We start from the raw sequence: 18,121 nt of genomic DNA on the forward strand, positions 1-18,121 counted from the left end.
AATTCCAAATTTGTATATAGTACCTAATAAAACACACTTTGCACAATGAATTTCACTAAAACTTGATACTCATTATGAAATCTTTTGGTCAGTGACTTGTTAATATTTGTTTGCAATAAAGTTTTGAAATAACAATTTCATGGTCAAAAAATTTTATTTAGTGCGAGTCATCAAACCTTGATTCATCTTCATAATAGACCTGTAGCTTTTTGCCTTCCTTATTATTCTAATAGGAAAGAAATTAAAATTAAATATATAACAATTTTTAATATATCACATAAACAAATTGGGAATGTGTAACTTACTTTATACATATAACAACTTCAGACAGCAAAATAGGATCAATATTCATCTGTAACATACTTGCTTGTATGTACACAAACACAAAACTACTTCCTGGGCATCTTATATCCTAGTAGTGAAACATAAATACCTGTAAAGAACTTCCATAAGCTTTGAGTGACAGTAATCCACTACTGAAATATTTTTTATAGTAAAGGACTTCATAAATTTTGAAGATAAAAGCAATGTTTATACACTAAAATCTGTCATCAAACAGCTGTTGCTATCTAAAATCTTTGGTGTTGTATGCAATATGACTAACATGATCCTATGAGTAGCTTTGGTGAAAATAAACAGCTTCAGCCTAGACAGACAGCCTTAAGTTCATAATAAAAAAACCTGCCAAACTTCATCAAGATTCTAGTAATGGAAAGCATTTGTCATTTTATGTAAAGTTAGAACACAAAGTCTTGAATACTGACAGTATAGACATATTACTATGTCTATACTGAAGTTTTCTGACAATTAGATCTTTACTATACACACATAAGATTCTTGCAATATTTAAATTTACCAAATGAAATTAATACAAAATTTACAGGCACCAACATAGCTTTTCTCAGCTTTTGTACTGAACAGAGGTAAAACAATATGCATTTGCAAACATTGCATAGCATTCTTTATTGGTAAATATTTCAGCATTTTTGTAACTACTGTACTGTGAAAACCCAACTGGTCTGGTTTTATTTTTAAATGCAATGTCTTTTTAAACTGCAGTGTAATAGCTGGGTTGACATGGCCACTGAACTTTATAGGAAAATTTATAAAAACAATAAATTATGTACCATCCCTTTGCTTCTAACACTGCTGAGCCCAACTAGAGGGAAAATATGCATTCTTTAACATGTAAAAATAATCTAACTCAAGCCAAAACAATTCCAAACAGTTTTATTAGACAGCTTCATTTTTACAAGCAAGTTAGAGTTGAACTATGACAGCAACCTAGTAAAATTTTCAGACCTATATATTACACCAAAAAAATATCGCTCCTAAAGTAACATGTGTATTTTTATTAGTAATCAAGTAGACAAGCTATTATGTAATCATCAGTATAACCATGTATACATTACCAACTGAAATGTAGCAGGTATTTCTTTACTTAACACATTATAATACAGATTCCTCTTAAAGTCAGTACTTTACGTGTTAGCTCACAATAAAAAAATGAAGTGTATTAAGTTTATAATCTTTATGCAAAGGAATGCTAATATTGTACTGCAACACAAACTTCATAGGGGTCACATGGTATAAAAAACAAATGGATGAAATACTCTGCAACTTAGGTACAACGCTTGCAAATTCTTCAAAAGCCTCCTGTATGCAAAGTTCAAATGCATACATTCAAAAATACTTAGTCAACCTTTGTAATTGATCATTACATTACAACATAGAGCATTTTCATTCAGTAGAAATAGTCTGAAAGACTAAATAGGCTAATGATCAGGAGTATAAAACTAGTTACATTATAAAAATCAAACAATGGAGCAATGATTATTACAACAATAAATTACCCTGTAAGATATTTCCGACCATAAAAATGCGCTTTCTTCTCAAATGCTGGAGATTTGATAGTGCTGTTTGGCAAGTAGAAAGGGTTCATGGAGTGCTGAAACATGCATTTTGCAATATTAGAAAAAATATTCATACACTTCTATTTTAATGAAGTGAGAAGAGTTCAAATTCAAAATTCATTTCCCAAGCATGATACAATGAACTTTGATCTTTTATGAAATTATTATATATCTAGTTATACCTGAGCTAAAATATTTCATTCTCACTGAGGTCACATTCACACAAGTGTAAATTATAAAAAGTTGCAAAGAAAGCTAGCTTTTTCTTTAAAACTTTCATTTACCTATGACTGATATAGATGTCATCAAATTTAAGTTCTTCGCATCTTGATGATGTCTGCAAGCATCAAAATAAAAAATTGCATACAACTACAGCCAAGTTGAAGAACATATTTCATGAATGTTCCTGATATTTTTTTATACATATGTAACGTACGTGTGTGTGCGTGTGTGTAAATGAAACAAAATTGAGCAGTGTACCCTGAAAATTGTCGTAGCTACACATCTTTGAACAGAAAAAGCACTGGGAGTTTTTGCATGAATTACAGGGGTTACTGTCCCTTTTCTTATGGAAAGAGCAATGCTTCTTTGTCATTGATTTATTTTATATTTATCTTGCTATAATTTACAACTTTTGCCCTGCACTGACTCAGTAATTTATCTGGATGTGCTATGAATACAAAAATTAAGACTGTCACAAATAGTTTTACTTTGGCAAATTCTTTTGGGGTGGAGGAAAGTGCAAAATTTTCTCATATTGTTTAACTTCTACTTATTATTCCACATATATGTACGTATAGTTATTTTGGGGAGGCTTTTCATGCAACTGTATATAGAGCTGCAATATGAAACAAAATTGAGCAGTCTACTTTGAAAATTGTTGGAGCTACAAGTCTTTGACCATTATTATCATTATTAACAATACGGTTTAGTTTTTCCAGACCTCTGAGTCTTAAGTAGACTCTTCTTGGGCTGGTTCTCAGGGATTAATCCTGAGAAAGAAAAAAAAATTAAAAAATAAAATAAAATAAAATAAAATAAATAAATAAATAAATTTGAAAAAAATTAGACTTTATTTAAGAAACCTTTCTTATTTAAAAAAATTATGATGTTAATTGGAAAATCTTTGCTTTCAGCAAGTGGGTGTTTTACATCTATTACACTTTATTGGGTAAGCATGTGTTGTTGACATCAAGTGACCATGCGAGAATCTTGTGTGTCCTGTACGGAGCCTTGATAGGATTACCTCTTTTGATCTTTCTTTTTGTGAAGATGTCCTCCATGCATACACTTCAGTTTTTATACTTTTAAGCTTATATGTGGTTGGCACTAAGGACCATTCTCTTTTCCAATCTTGGTATATCAATGGTTTAACAGATGTTATCCAGTCTGACACTGGAGCATGTGTAATTGTTGGAGGGATAGTGCAGGCTAATTTGGCAGCAGAGTCTGCATTTTCATTTCCTTTTATTCCTACGTGTGCTGGAATCCAACATATTTCTATTGATAATCCTGATTTGAGGAGTTGATGAATTTTTATTTGTATTTCTTGTACTACAGTAATACCTTGGGTTACGAATTTAATCCGTTCCAGAACCTGCTTCGTAACCTAAAAAATTCGTAACCCAAATGGATTTTCCCATAAGAATGTTATAAAAAGCAAATAATGCGTTCCATCCGACCATGAATAACCATTTCAATTCATATTTTTCCATTTATTTTTGTTCAGGTTCTAAAAGGTTGAAAATTCGTGTAGGAATTACATAAAATTATAAAATTGAAGAATGAAATTAAATATAAACACTAGATTTAATATGCATACACAGTAAAACCTGAACTTTACCTTTGGCGAGTGTGGCTGCTGGCTTGACGGAGACGGGAGGAGGGGAAGGGTGAGGAGGAGAGGGTTAGGGCTTGGGGGGGAAATCTCCCTCCGTGAACACTTCTGGAAGACTTTCTGGTTCTTTCTCTAGAGAGCACCGTTCACTACGATCACTAATTTTACGCTTACGCAACACTATGTTGTCTTTCACAATTTTGAAAAAATATTTTTTTATGAGCACATTTTCTACATCGTCGAGAATATAAGGCCGTTGTTTCGTCAATACTGTGACACCTTTTGATGCTTTACTGGCTTTAATTTCTTCATTTTTCTTCAAAATAGTGCAGATCGTTGATTGCGACCGCTTGAAGAATGCTGCAATGTCTTTCACGCACTCGCCTTTATCATGCATTTGGATAATTTCCTTCTTCATTTCGACTGTAATCATCTCCTTCTTTCTTATGCTTTCCTTCTTGCTGCTTGCCTTCGTCATCTTGGGAGCCATTGTCTTTAGTATTTGGGTAATAGTAATGTATAAGCACTATCACGGAAACACAACACGTGCGCAAATCACTAAGCAAATTTGAGAGCGTATCACGGACATGCGTTTCAATCTTACCGCCAGCGAGATATTGAAAGAGTTATGGTTTAAAAAGGGTCAAGGGATGCGTAGGAGGAAGTCACGTGACCCTCGTTAAGTTTTGGCCTCCGAAAAATGCATTCGCAGATCCCACGCTCATCCGATGTAAACAAAGTCAGGCGTTAAGTTTTGTTTTGGCCGAAAAAAATGCGTTCGCAGATCCCACGCTCATCCGATGTAAACAAATCAGGCGGCCTCCCATGATGGAAATTCGCGCATTCGTATTCCAAGCGAAATTCGTATTCCAGAATGAGGGCGTCACTTCGTAAGTTAAAAAATTCGTATACTAATCGGTTCGTAACCCAAAGTATTACTGTATTTGGTTTACTGATTTATACTGTCTTACAGCATCTATAGCACTAGGTGAGTCACTGAAAATAATAGAGACACTTGCTTTTTTCTCAGATATCATATCAAGACCCGTTTGTATGGCAGTGACTTCAGCAGTAAATACTGATGATATTAAAGGTAGGCTTCTTTTGATTTACATATTTTTCGAATATGCAGATGCTCCTACTCCAACATTATTTTTGGAGCCATCTGTATGTACTATAAATTTGTCTCCTTTTCTTCTAATGTGCTCAAAAGCATGTTGGCAGTACATTTCTGTACAAGTCATTTGTCTTTTAAGTAGGTAAGACAGGGAGGTACATATTTTTATTCATTTTAACATCCATGGTGGTGACATTTCTATTGGTGGCTGAAAAATTGGATTTATGATATGCAAGTTCATTAAGTATTTAGCTTTTTTGGGGAAGAACTAGTAATATGAGCTTCTGTTTCTGGATTATAATTTTGAAAGCAGTCAGTGCAGGAGATTATCCTGCTTGCTGTGAAAGACCTCTTCGTATTGTTAATAAATTACGGTGATGTTTCAAGGGCAACACACCTGCCTCTACCAGAAGCGAGCTTGTTGGGGACGATCAGAATGCTCCTGTGCACAATCGCATGCCTTCATGGTGCAATGTATCAAGAGGTTTTAATGCAGATTCTGAGGCAGATGAATATATTGGACAGCAGTAATCTATTATGGATAAGACTGTTGCCTTATATATTGTTAATAAAATGTCTCGCTTTGCTCCCCAATAAGTGTGTGAAAACTTTTTTAATATGGCAAAGGCTTTGATGCCCTTGGCTTTTATGTATCTGATGTGCTCTTTCCAATTTAAATGTTGGTCAAATATCACTTCTAGATATTTGATTTTTGTACAAAACTGTATTTCACTGCTATAAAGGTGAAGTTTGATTGTTTGATTCTTCAGCCATCTTTTGTCTTTATAGAAGATGACTGCTTTTTGTTTCATCAGTTGAAAATTTAAATCCAACTGAATTTGTCCAACTACATACAATTGAAATGGCAGTATTGACAACTCTCTGAGCATGTCTCAAATTGCTACTCATATAGTAAATAGCAAAGTCATCAACATATAAACTGTTTTTTTACACCACTTGGTAAATTTAAGTAATGTCATTAACCCTTAAACGCCGAAGGGGTATATTAAGAATCTTCTTCCGTGTGCCGAGGTAGTCTCGGAGTGAGCGCGGAAGCGGAAAAATTTTTTTTTTCAAAAAATCACAGCGAACCTTAGTTTTCAAGATTAAGAGTTCATTTTTGGCTCCTTTTTTTGTAATTGCCTGAAGTTTAGTATGCAACCATCAGAAATGAAAAAAATTATCATTATCATATATAAATAATGCAATACATGATAGCACGAAAACAAAATTTCATATATAATTGTATTCAAATCGCTCTATGCGCAAAACGGTTAAAGGTAACAAGTTCATTTTTTTTCGTTGTAATGTACACAGAATTGCGATCATTTTGGTATATAACACATTGTAAAATGCTAAAAGCAACACAGAGAAAATATTATCACAAAATAATGCATGAATTCGTAACGTGCGGACGTAAACAAATATTTTTTTCAAAAATTCACCATAAATCTAAATATTGTCCTAGAGACTTCCAATTTCTTTCAAAATGAAGACAAATGATTGAATATTACTATACTGTAAGAGTATTAGCTTACAATTGCAGTTTTTGACCATAGCTGACGAGTTAAATTTGACCGAATATCAAATTTTTTAATATATTTTTTTTATATATGGAATTATTTCGGAAATTTGAAAAGCTACAACCTTCAAATATTTTTAGTTTTATTCTACATGAAATTGCGCACATTTTCATATATAAAACTCTATGAAATGCCTAATATGAAACTGAGCAAATATTCCGAGAATGCGACGTACGCATTTCGGAGATTTGTGGCGGAGAATCCGCACGCGGAGGGAAGGAAAGTTTTTTTTTTAAATTCACCATAAATCGAAATATTGTGCTAGAGACTTCAAAATTGTTTCAAGATGAAGATAAATGACTGAATATTACTAAACTGTAAGAGTTTTAGCTTACAATTGCGTCTTTTGACCATTTCAGTAGAGTCAAAGTTGACTGAACGTGGTATTTTTTCTATTTATCGTGATTTATATGCAAATATTACAAAAATGAGAAAAGCTACAACCTTCAATTATTTTTAGATGTATTCTACATGAAATTGCGCACATTTTCATATATAAAACTTTATGTAAAGGCTAATTTAAAATGGTACAAACATTACCACAATCGCACGTATGATTTTTTCGGAAGAGTTACCGCGCGGACGTAAAGAAAATGTTATTTTTTTCATTAATTCACCATAAATCGAAATATTGTGCTAGAGACTTCCAATTTGTTGCAAAATGAAGGAAAATGATTGAATATTACTATAATATAAGTGTTTTAGCTTACAATTGCGTTTTTCGACCATTTCGGTAGAGTCAAAGTTGACCGAAGGTTGAAAATTTGTCACTTATTATTTATATGAAAATATTTCAAAACTGATAAAAGCTACAACCATGGGTTGTTTTTAGTTGTATTGTGCATGAAATTGCACACATTTCCATATATAAAACTTTATGTAACGACTAATTTTAAAATGGAGCAAACATTACCACAATTGCATGTATGATTTTTTCGGAAGAGTTACCTTGCGAACGTAAGGAAAAAGTTTTTTCATAAATTCACCATAAATCGAAATATTGTGCTAGAGACTTCCAATTTGTTGCAAAATGAAGGTAAATGATTGAATATTACTAAAATATAAGAGTTTTAGCTTAAAATTGCTTTTTTTAACCATTTTGGTAGAGTCAAAGTTGACCGAAGGTTGAAATTTTGGCACTTATCGTTATTTGTATGAAAATATCTCAAACCTGATAAAAGCTACAATCATGAGTATTTTTTTGTTGTATTCTACATAAAAATGCACACATTTTCATATATAATACTCCATGTAACGGCTAATTTAAAATGGTACAAAATTATGTCAAAGTGACGAAATAATTTCCGAGATGTGTCACCGATACTTTTTAGTGCGGCAAGAAAGAAATTCGCGCTTGCGCGCCTGCGTAACGATTGTATAAAAAACAACACCTTGATCCGTGAACTCCCAGCATCCCCCAAGGCGCGTGATTCAAGAGTTTTTGGCTGGTAGGCCTATAAGTATTTTTCCGCGAATTTTTAAAAAAACTTTTGTATGTTGACGTAAAATACGTCCAGTCGGCACCCGAGAGACAAAAAATGTCGACGTAAAATACGTCCACTCGGCGTTTAAGGGTTAATTGCTAAAGCAAACAATGTACAGCTCAAGACACTACCTTCAGGGATTCCTTCTTCCAGTTTATAGGTTACTGAGTAGGAATTTTCTACTCTTACTTGAAAAGTTCTGTTTGTTAAAAAGTTCTTAAAAAATATTGGTAAGTGGCCTCTTAATCCCTTGGAGTGGAGTTTTTGCTTGATGTTATGTTTCCATGTTGTGTCGTATGCTTTTTCTATATCAAAAAATAGAGCTGTTAATTTTTTTCATTCAAAACCTTTTTTGATATGATCCTCTAAATGTATTTAAGGATCTAGGGTTGATCTGCCAGCTACTGAACCTGATTGTGTTGGTGTTAAAATAAGATTTTTCCTAGGTAGCTTGTTAGGGATATCGGTCTATAATTGGATGGATTACTTGCATCCTTCCCTGGTTTATTTATGGGAATTATTATGGCATATTTCCAATTATCAGGAAAGACCCATTTTAGCCAGATATTATTATAAAATTTTAATAAATATGTTTCAGCTATAGGAGCTAATTTTTCTATCATTTCAAATGATATTTTATCATATCCTGGTGCGGAGGGATGACATGAGTTGATGGCATTATCTAGTTCATCCATGTTGAAAATATAATTACATTCCAGGTCTGCAAAAGTTTCAAAATTGAGTATTATATTTTCTTTTTGTTTTCTGATATTTGGAAAATGTATATCTAGGCTAGAGTAAGCACTGATGTTTTCAAAATATTTTCCAATTATATTTGATATTTCACATGTATTATGGTATATTTTTCAATTTAGATGTACTGCACTTCTTGGAGGTCTTATATGTTTTCCATTGATTTTCCTTATCTTTTGCCAGGTATCCCTTGTGGATATGTTTGAAGATATGTTCGAGTCATTTTCTTTCCATGATGTGATTTTTTCAGTTATTACCGTTTTTCTAAATTTGGCTGTATATTTGTTATATTGTGGTTTAATGTGGTTAATTTTTATATTTGTTATAACTATTTTGTTTAATATGTTTATATTACAGGCAGTCCCCGGGTTACGACGGGGGTTCCGTTCTTGAGACGCGTCGTAAGCCGAAAATCGTCGAAGCCGGAACGACGCTTGGAAATATGTCTTAAACTAATAAAAAGTTATAAAAACCTTACTTGTAATCCTTTGGTTACACTACATGTTGTTTCCTGTAGTTTTATGTACAACCTGGAGTTATTTTCATAAAAGAATGCTGGTTCTTGAAGGTAAAAACTATTGTAATCCTCTGGTGACACAACATTCTTGAAGTTTTATGTACAACCTGGAGTGATTTTGCCAAATCTTGAGGGCTACAAGAACAGCTGATTACTATTTATGTATCATATAGACTAATTAAAGTAAACGTATCTTTAAATAGGCTTATATATTAGTATCAACAAAACATTTCCTGCCATGAGTCAGAGGCCGTTTAATGAAACGAACACTTCTCTGTCCTATCTGTTCAGAAAATAAACGTTACGTCAATCCCCGGGACCATTGTTGCCAAGGCGTCTCTCTCTCTCTCTCTCTCTCTCTCTCTGATCAAATTATACTGGATAATGTCTCTCTTTGGATATTTCGATTTTGCCAAATCTTGAGGGCTACAAGAACAGTTGATTACTATTCACGTATCATATAGACTAATTAAAGTAAACGTATCTGTAAATAGGCTTATATTATTTGTATCAACAAAACATTTACTGGCATGAGTCAGAGGCCGTTTAACGAAACGAACACTTCTCTGTCCTTAACTCGGAGCGTCAGAAGACGCCTCTCCTCTCTCTCTCTCTCTCTCTCTCTCTCTCTCTCTCTCTCTCTCTCTCTCTCTCTGATCAAATTACTGGATAATGTCTCTCTTTGGATACTTGGAATTTGCGTTGTAATCTAACCAGAAACTTCGTTTTGTTATTATTACTGGAAACAAGCAATGATTTTTTCATTATTTGCGCTTTTGGACTGTTATATGTAAACTTTGCGCACCGGAAGCTAGTATGTATTCATTCGCTCGGAAACTAGTTCCGCATATGAGGCGTCACTAAAAAACATCGAAAAATACGACATAAAAAGTGTTGAAAATCATCATAACCTCAAAATTTTTGTTGTAATCTAACCAGAAACTGATTTTTATTAATATACTGTGCTAAACTATAAAGGATTTTTATCATAGTATGCGTTTTTTAAAAGCGTCGTTAACTCGGAGCGTCGGAAGCGTCAGCGTCGTAACCTCGGAACAAGCGTCGTAACCCAGGACAGATTTTTCCATTGAATATTTAAGAAAAAGCGTCGTAACCTCGGAACGTCGTAAGCCGGAACCGTCGTAACCCGGGGACCGCCTGTATAAGGCATTTTGTAGAGTGATTTAAGGCGAGTTTTGAGCCTGTTAAGATTGCGACCCAATACAGTGGTCCCCCCGTATTCGCGGGGGATGCGTACCAGACCCCCCCCCCGTGAATAGTTAGAACCAGCGAATGTTTGGAACCCCTATAAAAATGCTAAAAACAGCCTATTTTGTTAGTTAAAACTCAAGAAAAACCCACTAAAAATTTTCATACATGGTTTTTTCAATAGTTTTACCACAAAAAGTGCATTTTATGATGAAATTCATAAAAAAACCAGGAATTTGTGGATATTTACCATAGAAAAATACCGCGAATGCACGAATTTTCCGCGAATAATGCAGGGAAACGTTCCCGAGAGAAATCCGCGAATGTGTGAGTCCGCGAATCTGGAGAACGCGAATACGGGGGGTCCACTGTATATGTTTTATTTTACTTAAGGTTATTAAGGTTGGATTCCACCATGGGACAGGGGATTTTATGATTTGGTTTTTGGAATGCTTTTATCTGCAGCATTTATTATGAAGTTTGAGAATGATTCACATGTAGTATTGTGATCTTCGTTATGTGGGAATGGTGGTATGTTTTGAGTGTATAGGAAATATTTATCCCAATTAGCTTTTTGGATATTATATCTTGTAGGTGGCAATATTTTGGTATATTACTTAAGTAGTTCAGAATGATTGGGAAATGGTCACTTGTGTATGAATCGTCTAGGACATTCCATTCAAATTTTTCGGCACATCACTTGAACATAATGAAATGTCAATTGAGGAAAAGATTAGGTGTGTTTTTGAAAAATAGGTTGGAACTTCACTTTCATTGAGACAACACAGGTTGTGTTTCATTATAGTTTTTTCTATGTTGGTTCCAGACATGTCAGTGGGGTTATTAGTATCCCATAAAGGATTATGTGCATTAAAATCTCCTACTATAAGTAGGGGTTCATGTATACTATTGCTAATAAGTTTAGAAAAATCACTGAAATTTGCATTGAAATCTGGTTGGTTATATAAATTATAAATAGTAATTTTACTTTTGTCAGGCACATACAGTTTAATAGCTGTTATTTGATATGGCATAGACAGTATGTTGAAAGGTTCTTATGTTATGCTATTATGAACATATATACGTAGCTGTGCCTAATTTTCCACCATCAGTTGGTGAATATCAGGCAATTTTATAGTGTTGGATATTTGTAGGATTACTTCCTATATGCTGTAGACATATGCACATAGGATTGTGTTCTCGTACAATTCTTTGTATCTTGCCTAAACGGATTCTTGTTAGAAGTCCATTTATGTTCCACTGACTAATTTTTCATTCCATTATTGGGGGGAATTGGTGTTAAATTCTCTAAGTTGACTGCTGATTTTACTTTGTCTCGAAGTTTGTATGCATTTGAACTGATTTGTGACTTTTTTATTGGTGTATTTGTATGCTGATTATTAGATTTAGCAGTTGTTTGTTTTTCATAATTAAATATTAATGAGTCTATCTTTGATTTTATAATTTCCTTTTTGTGTTTCAAGGATTCAGAACATAATTCCTTCTCATGTTGGTGTGATATTGGGCATCTTCAAAATTTAGTAAAATTTTCTATACAATTATGTATTGCGTTCTCTGTCTTGATTAGTTGGTTGTAAGTACTTATGAAGCACTCATTACAACCACAAGATGAAGCATGTTTGGAGATGTTAGCCATTGATTTAGCTTCTTGGTTCAAAACCTTTGTTCTTCTAGCTTTGGAATTTTCTGGTTTTATAATTCTATTGGTTCCCCGCCCCCTTTTTTTTATAAGGAATTCTGCTGGGGGGGGGGGGGGGGGGGCTCAGTTTATTGCCCCAGTGTAACATCTGGGTCTTGTGGATGGTTGGCTTGTAATGGTTGTTATATTTTGGTTTGGTTTGATGTCCAGATTTTCATTAGTAATAGAGTCGGGAACACTATTATTCACATTGTCTGTTGGGACTTTTAAGGAGTGGTCAATTGTTTCCTTACTGTCCAAGTGTTTGGACTAAGGATGCAGGTGTATTTCAACTTGTGATGAGGATAAAATAATGTCTTTTTTGAAATGTTCTCCTGGTGTAGTTGAGATTTCTTTGAATAGATTTGCTTTTTTCACTTTAGGTGGGGTTAGTTCCAGTGTTCTTTTCTTTTTGTCATTTTGATTATTATTATTGTTGTTGTTTGACTCTTCTTCCATTAAATAATCGTTTTCATGGATATTTAAATCTTCAATGTTAGTAGATGTACTATTGGGTATGGTGTCATGCTTGTTTTGGGTTTTTGTATTATCATTGATATGAGAATCACTGTGTATGTCCATATTATCTAGTTGACTGATGTGACAGCTATTTTGATATTTTGTTACAGTTGAATAGTGATATTTAGATGGATTATCAACTCCTCTTACTTTTAGCTCAAGTCTAGCTTCTTTGACTGTCATTCCATTCTATTTATTAATAACCGTAGTTCCGTGTTATATTTGAAAAAGGAACATTCATTAGATTTAGCGTGGTGGGGTAGTCCACAGTTAATACAACATTTAGGGCAATTACATTTCCAATTGGTGGTGTGTTTACTTGTTGTACAGACGTCTGCACATATTGTTTTACTACGGCATTTTTTGTGTCCATACCTTGAGCACTGTGTAAACTGTAGGGGTTTCGGAATGAATGGACGCACTTCTCTTTTTTGTCCAAGAATTTTTATTTTAAAAGGTAGATCTTGGCCTGTAAATTCTATTTTGGCAATGCTGATATCTGTATTTATGTCCCTCCTACTTGGAACTGTGTATATTTCTAGATCATGGATGTTGGTATATCTCAATTTTAAGAAGTGTAGTAGTATTTGCTTCGAAGGAACCTCTTCATGTTCATTATTGGGCAGAATAACTGTGCCCTGTACATAATTCAGTGTATCATGGCTTGTAACAGTTATTTTTATATTATTTACTTCTTTTATGTTTAAATAGGCAGTGGATTGGTCTTTGTTGGTTACTTGGATTAACCATTCACTGCCTTTGATGCATCTGCATTCCATATCCCATGTTAAGCAGTTTGTTCTCTAGTACAGCTGCTGGAATTTTGTTTTCAGTTTTGAGAACCAGAAACCTTGAGCAGTTTTCAGGTCCAAAGAGGTCATTGAAATGCACCAATGTGGAGTTCTGTCTGTAATTTTTGTATTTTTTTTGGTCCTTGCTTAATGTTTGCTGCTTGTCTATTTGAATTGGTGGGGTTATTACTTGTAGTTAGTAATTCTGAATTGTTGTTTATTATATAGGGCTCCATAGTTGTGATACTAGTGCCCACCTTTTGGTTTTTGTTTTCTTCTTTTTGATCTTTCATGCACCTTAATGGGTGATCTGGATTTGAAATTGTGTTTGGAACAGGGTGTTCCTCATTATCATTTTCATTATTTGAAGTGGTACAAAGGATATTCAGGAGTGAATTGCCAAAAGTTGTCAACTGTGCCTGATTTTTTCCATCATTGGGTCCAGGGGTACTTAAACTTTCACTTTTTCTATTCATACACATATATTAACATAAAATAAAAAAATTTTTAAAAATCTTGAAAAGATATCACTAGCTTTTCATGACATGAAATCTTCTGCCAAAGGCACAAGTGAGAATTGACTTCCAAATGTCCACATCCCTAGCCTACTCCAAAAGGACATGGCATAACATGATTAGTAGGCCCAAATGTAAGCAGAACCTGCTTGCTAGGACTAAGAGTATTACGATAATACATTAATCCCCTCCTAATCACATTATAGGCAAACCGGACAGAATGCCGAGAGTTCTAATCCTAGAACCAGGCCCTCCCTGGAATCAGTGGTCTAGCTCCACAGAAAAGTTCCGCCTGAAAAAACAGGTCCGAACATTGTCAGATTGATGATGGATCTACCACAGTTCTCACTATTTAGCTTTGGATTTCATTACATTTCAAGCCATGATATGTTTTCATGATTTCTTTGTGTATAAATTTTGACAAAAGTGGAAAAATTCACAAATATTAATCAAAAGTTATATAATGTTACATGGGACTCTTGGAATTGAACTTAATAAAAAAATTCCTGAGGTTCGAGAGCCTGCTCACCACATCAAGGTGGTCCCAAAAAAAGGGTATGAACATTTTCATGCCTGCCACTGCCCACAGACGTAATTGTTTATAAGGGTCATAAATGAAAGTGTTAAGCAAGAGTCTGGCTCCATAAGCCTTAGCCCTTGACCTCAAAGGCTAATCAAATGCACCAAACCATAAGTCAGCCACACTGCAGTCTTTTTAATAAAAATACATTTTCCTTCAATCCTAAGCACCCTAAAAACAACCAATGATGATGCTAGTAACATCACTCACCTACACAAACTTGACTATGTTACAAAGCATCTTCTATTTTTCCTATGACGTATTATTTAAGAAAAACTGCAGTGAAGTTGAAAACCATGGAACTTGAAACATAAGGTAATTGATGCTTTTCTTCATCTTGGTGACTAAAGTTGTCTATCATTGAGGGATACAGGTCACATCCCCTTGCAGATTTTCAAGCTTAATGATTTAAATGTGAATTTTTCAGTGGAGGTGAAGAGAATGTGATTTTTCAGTGGAGGTGAAGAGAATGTGATTCTTCAGTGGAGGTGAAGAGAATGTGAATTCTTCAGTGGAGGTGAAGAGAATGTGAATTCTTCAGTGGAGGTAAAGAGAAGCATCTAGTGCTTTCTGAGGATTTCTACACTGGCAACTACACCTACTAAGGAATCCCTCCCTGTCCTTGAAGTGCCTTACCAAGCCTCCATATGAACTGCTATGAGGCAATTCGGTGGAGCTCACACATAACTAGGTCCTTGTACTGGCTTTTGAGCCATCCAACTTGTTCAGCAAGATTCACACACTATCTAGGAATGTCCAAATTACTTAAAACTGGATATCAGTTGGGTTGTTATTTGCATCTGAATTCAAAGTAACCACCAAAACAAAAAGCAGCCAGGGCCATTCCACAGTTCCAATCACTGCACCATCTGTGGCTATCCAAAGAATCCAGAGGGATGATGCAATCCTATTTATCTCCACAGAGCAATACAATAAGCAACTCATATAGAACAAAGTCTCCTACTGGCTGAGGCCAATCATCCTGAAAACCTACTGTAATGTGGCAGACAGTAAAGAGCCAAAGGAAAATGTATTAATCTACAAAATCAGAGCCATCTCTAATCTCTTGCCTTGAAATGTAACAAGCTTGAGTCTGCCAATACAAATTCTCATTTGCTATGCTTTATGTAGGGGGTTTTATTTGTAAATAGGTAAAGTTATATTTGTTGAGAATGGTAGTCATGGCAGAGCAAATTCTACCTTTAGAGGAAGACATTGGGAACTTTAATTCTTCAATAACTCATCTTTCATTCAATCAAGTTGGCATCCTATCAATGGAGACCTTCAGGGTTACTGCATCCTATATGAATGGTAAATACATTCAAGCTCCAAACCAACAGACACTAATTATGCACAAGTGCCTTTATTCATGGTACTCTTAAATGGTTTGTACAAATATACATATGTACAAAAATTTTGGATTCAGCAACTTATCCCGTCCCACATTTACATATTGTGATTCAGGCAAATACACTACACTGGATGATTAATGCGGTTGTAACAAAACAAACAGTTAAAGGCTATTTAATGATTAACAGGTTTTTATAAGCTACAGTTTGACAGACTATGATAACTATGGAAATTAATATTGTTACATTTTCAATAAATGTGCTACAAAACAGGGGGATTCTTTATGCTGCGTCTTAAGCAATACAGTGACAGTGTATACTACTTACCTTAATGTAAGTTTCATACATTTCCATGAAGAAATTTTTAATGCCATCATCATTCTTTACATCATGGAGACAAATCAGCCTGATCCTTCCAGCTGTCACAAAAGCTGAAACAAACCTGTAAGCAAAGTTGAGGATTACATACATATCACAGTTACTACAATGTTACAACACACAAACATAAACAACAATAATTCTGAACACAAATTTAAATTAATAGCTTGAATCGCTTTATCCCAAGATATCATTAAGACGGCACAGTAACCTAGAATGTCAGTAGAGACAGTACCTGGTTTACAACAGGCTCAGCTTACGGCATTCCAAATTTATGACACTCTTCTAATATATTCATAAAAAATTATTTCCCAGGTTACGAAGCATGTTCCAGGTTTATGATCCTGACAGAAGAAACATGGTTCTTAAAGGGCAGAACAGTCAAAATTTGAGGGTTTGATTGAAGAAAAACTCAATAAAAATGCAGGATACATTGTTTTCAAGACAGCAAATTGATTAAAAGTAAGGTTTTCTTCTGAATGGAGAAAATTTGAAGAGTTTTTTATGGAAGCCTCAATAAAAATGCAGGTTACTTCATTTTCAAGACACCCAAAGGATACCTAAAATTATTAATTAAAAGTAAGGTTTTCTTACGATTCTGTGCAATTTTCGGCTTACAACACAGCATCAGAATAGAACCTGTTGTAAACCAGGGACTGCCAGTAACTGTAAACCTACTCATCCTTGGTATAAAGGATTGTCAAGAATTAAGGTCTTGCAATATTTCCCACAAAACAGGTTCTTTCAGCAGTAAACCTTAAGTGTTTATCATACACAATTCAGATCGGGAATTGGAAAGAATTTAAGCCATGTTTGAAAAAATGACAAAAAGGTTCAATAATGAAAGTGACAGAAGTGACAGAAATTCTTGCTTTTCAAGCAATACTTCCTGATAAAAATCTTGGTTCTTTGATAATGTTCAATTTTTTTTCATATGTAATCAGTTCTTACTGACTCTCGAAAAGCCTTCAATAACTCTAATCGGCAGCTATTATACATTAGAGTCACCAGTAGCACCAAGCATGGTATGCATCCTCTGTACAAGGAACAACCAACATCCAAAGCAGGTTGTGACATACACAAAAAGTCCCCAATCAGAGCTCCAGTTGCACTGCGCACAGGATCAGGCACCTTCGGACAGCAACTGCCAATTTAATTGGACACCAAGCTCCAAGTAGACTGGACAATGGTATGAGCTTCATAAAAAGACAGAAAAAAAGTATGATACTCTCAAAATTAATGATATTTCAAAGTCATACAAAATTAAAGTCTTGTGAGATTAGTATTAAGTATGAAACAATATATTAGTTACAAAATAGCCATCATGATGATCTTATAAAAGACATTCTTAAAAAGAAACTGGTTGCACCAAGCACATGAAAATAAGAAGCTTATTCACAGTCCTATTATCCCTGAGTTGAAAGTAACCAAAAACAATAAAAGACATGTGCTATAATAAAAACCTATTTGACTACGTTGAGTTCCATGACCACAGCAGCTACATATATATATATTATTATATATAATTAATATTATAATTATTATTATTACTATATATATATAGATAGATAGATGAGATAGATAGATATAGATATATATGTATATATATATATATATATATATAGATATAGATATAGATATATATATATATCATCATATATATACATCTATATATATGCTATATATATATATGTATATATATATATATATATTAATATCTATATATATCTATATATATATATACATATATATATATATATATATATATAATATATATATATATGTCTATACCTATATTCTATATTTATATATATTCTATATTATTATATATTATATATATATATATCTATATATATATACTATATATATATATCTAT

General features: G+C 33.8%; 1 long non-coding RNA gene across 2 annotated transcripts in view; it reads right to left on the minus strand.

The window, feature by feature from the left end:
- Window positions 1–252: 252 nt before the first annotated feature.
- LOC135224559 (uncharacterized) overlaps window positions 253–18,121 on the minus strand; it is a 28,140-nt gene continuing 10,271 nt past the window's right edge. Inside the window, exons 1-3 of one of the 2 annotated variants that reach the window (XR_010316765.1) lie at window positions 17,324–17,344; window positions 16,194–16,308; window positions 253–1,948 (exon numbers count right to left, since the gene is read on the minus strand). This is a non-coding gene — a long non-coding RNA (uncharacterized LOC135224559). Of the gene's footprint in view, window positions 1,949–16,193; window positions 16,309–17,323; window positions 17,345–18,121 lie in introns of those variants that run through there. The other variant, XR_010316764.1, reaches the window with a different exon arrangement.

This window comes from Macrobrachium nipponense, chromosome 20, assembly GCF_015104395.2.
Source record: "Macrobrachium nipponense isolate FS-2020 chromosome 20, ASM1510439v2, whole genome shotgun sequence".
Classification (NCBI taxonomy): domain Eukaryota; kingdom Metazoa; phylum Arthropoda; class Malacostraca; order Decapoda; family Palaemonidae; genus Macrobrachium; species Macrobrachium nipponense.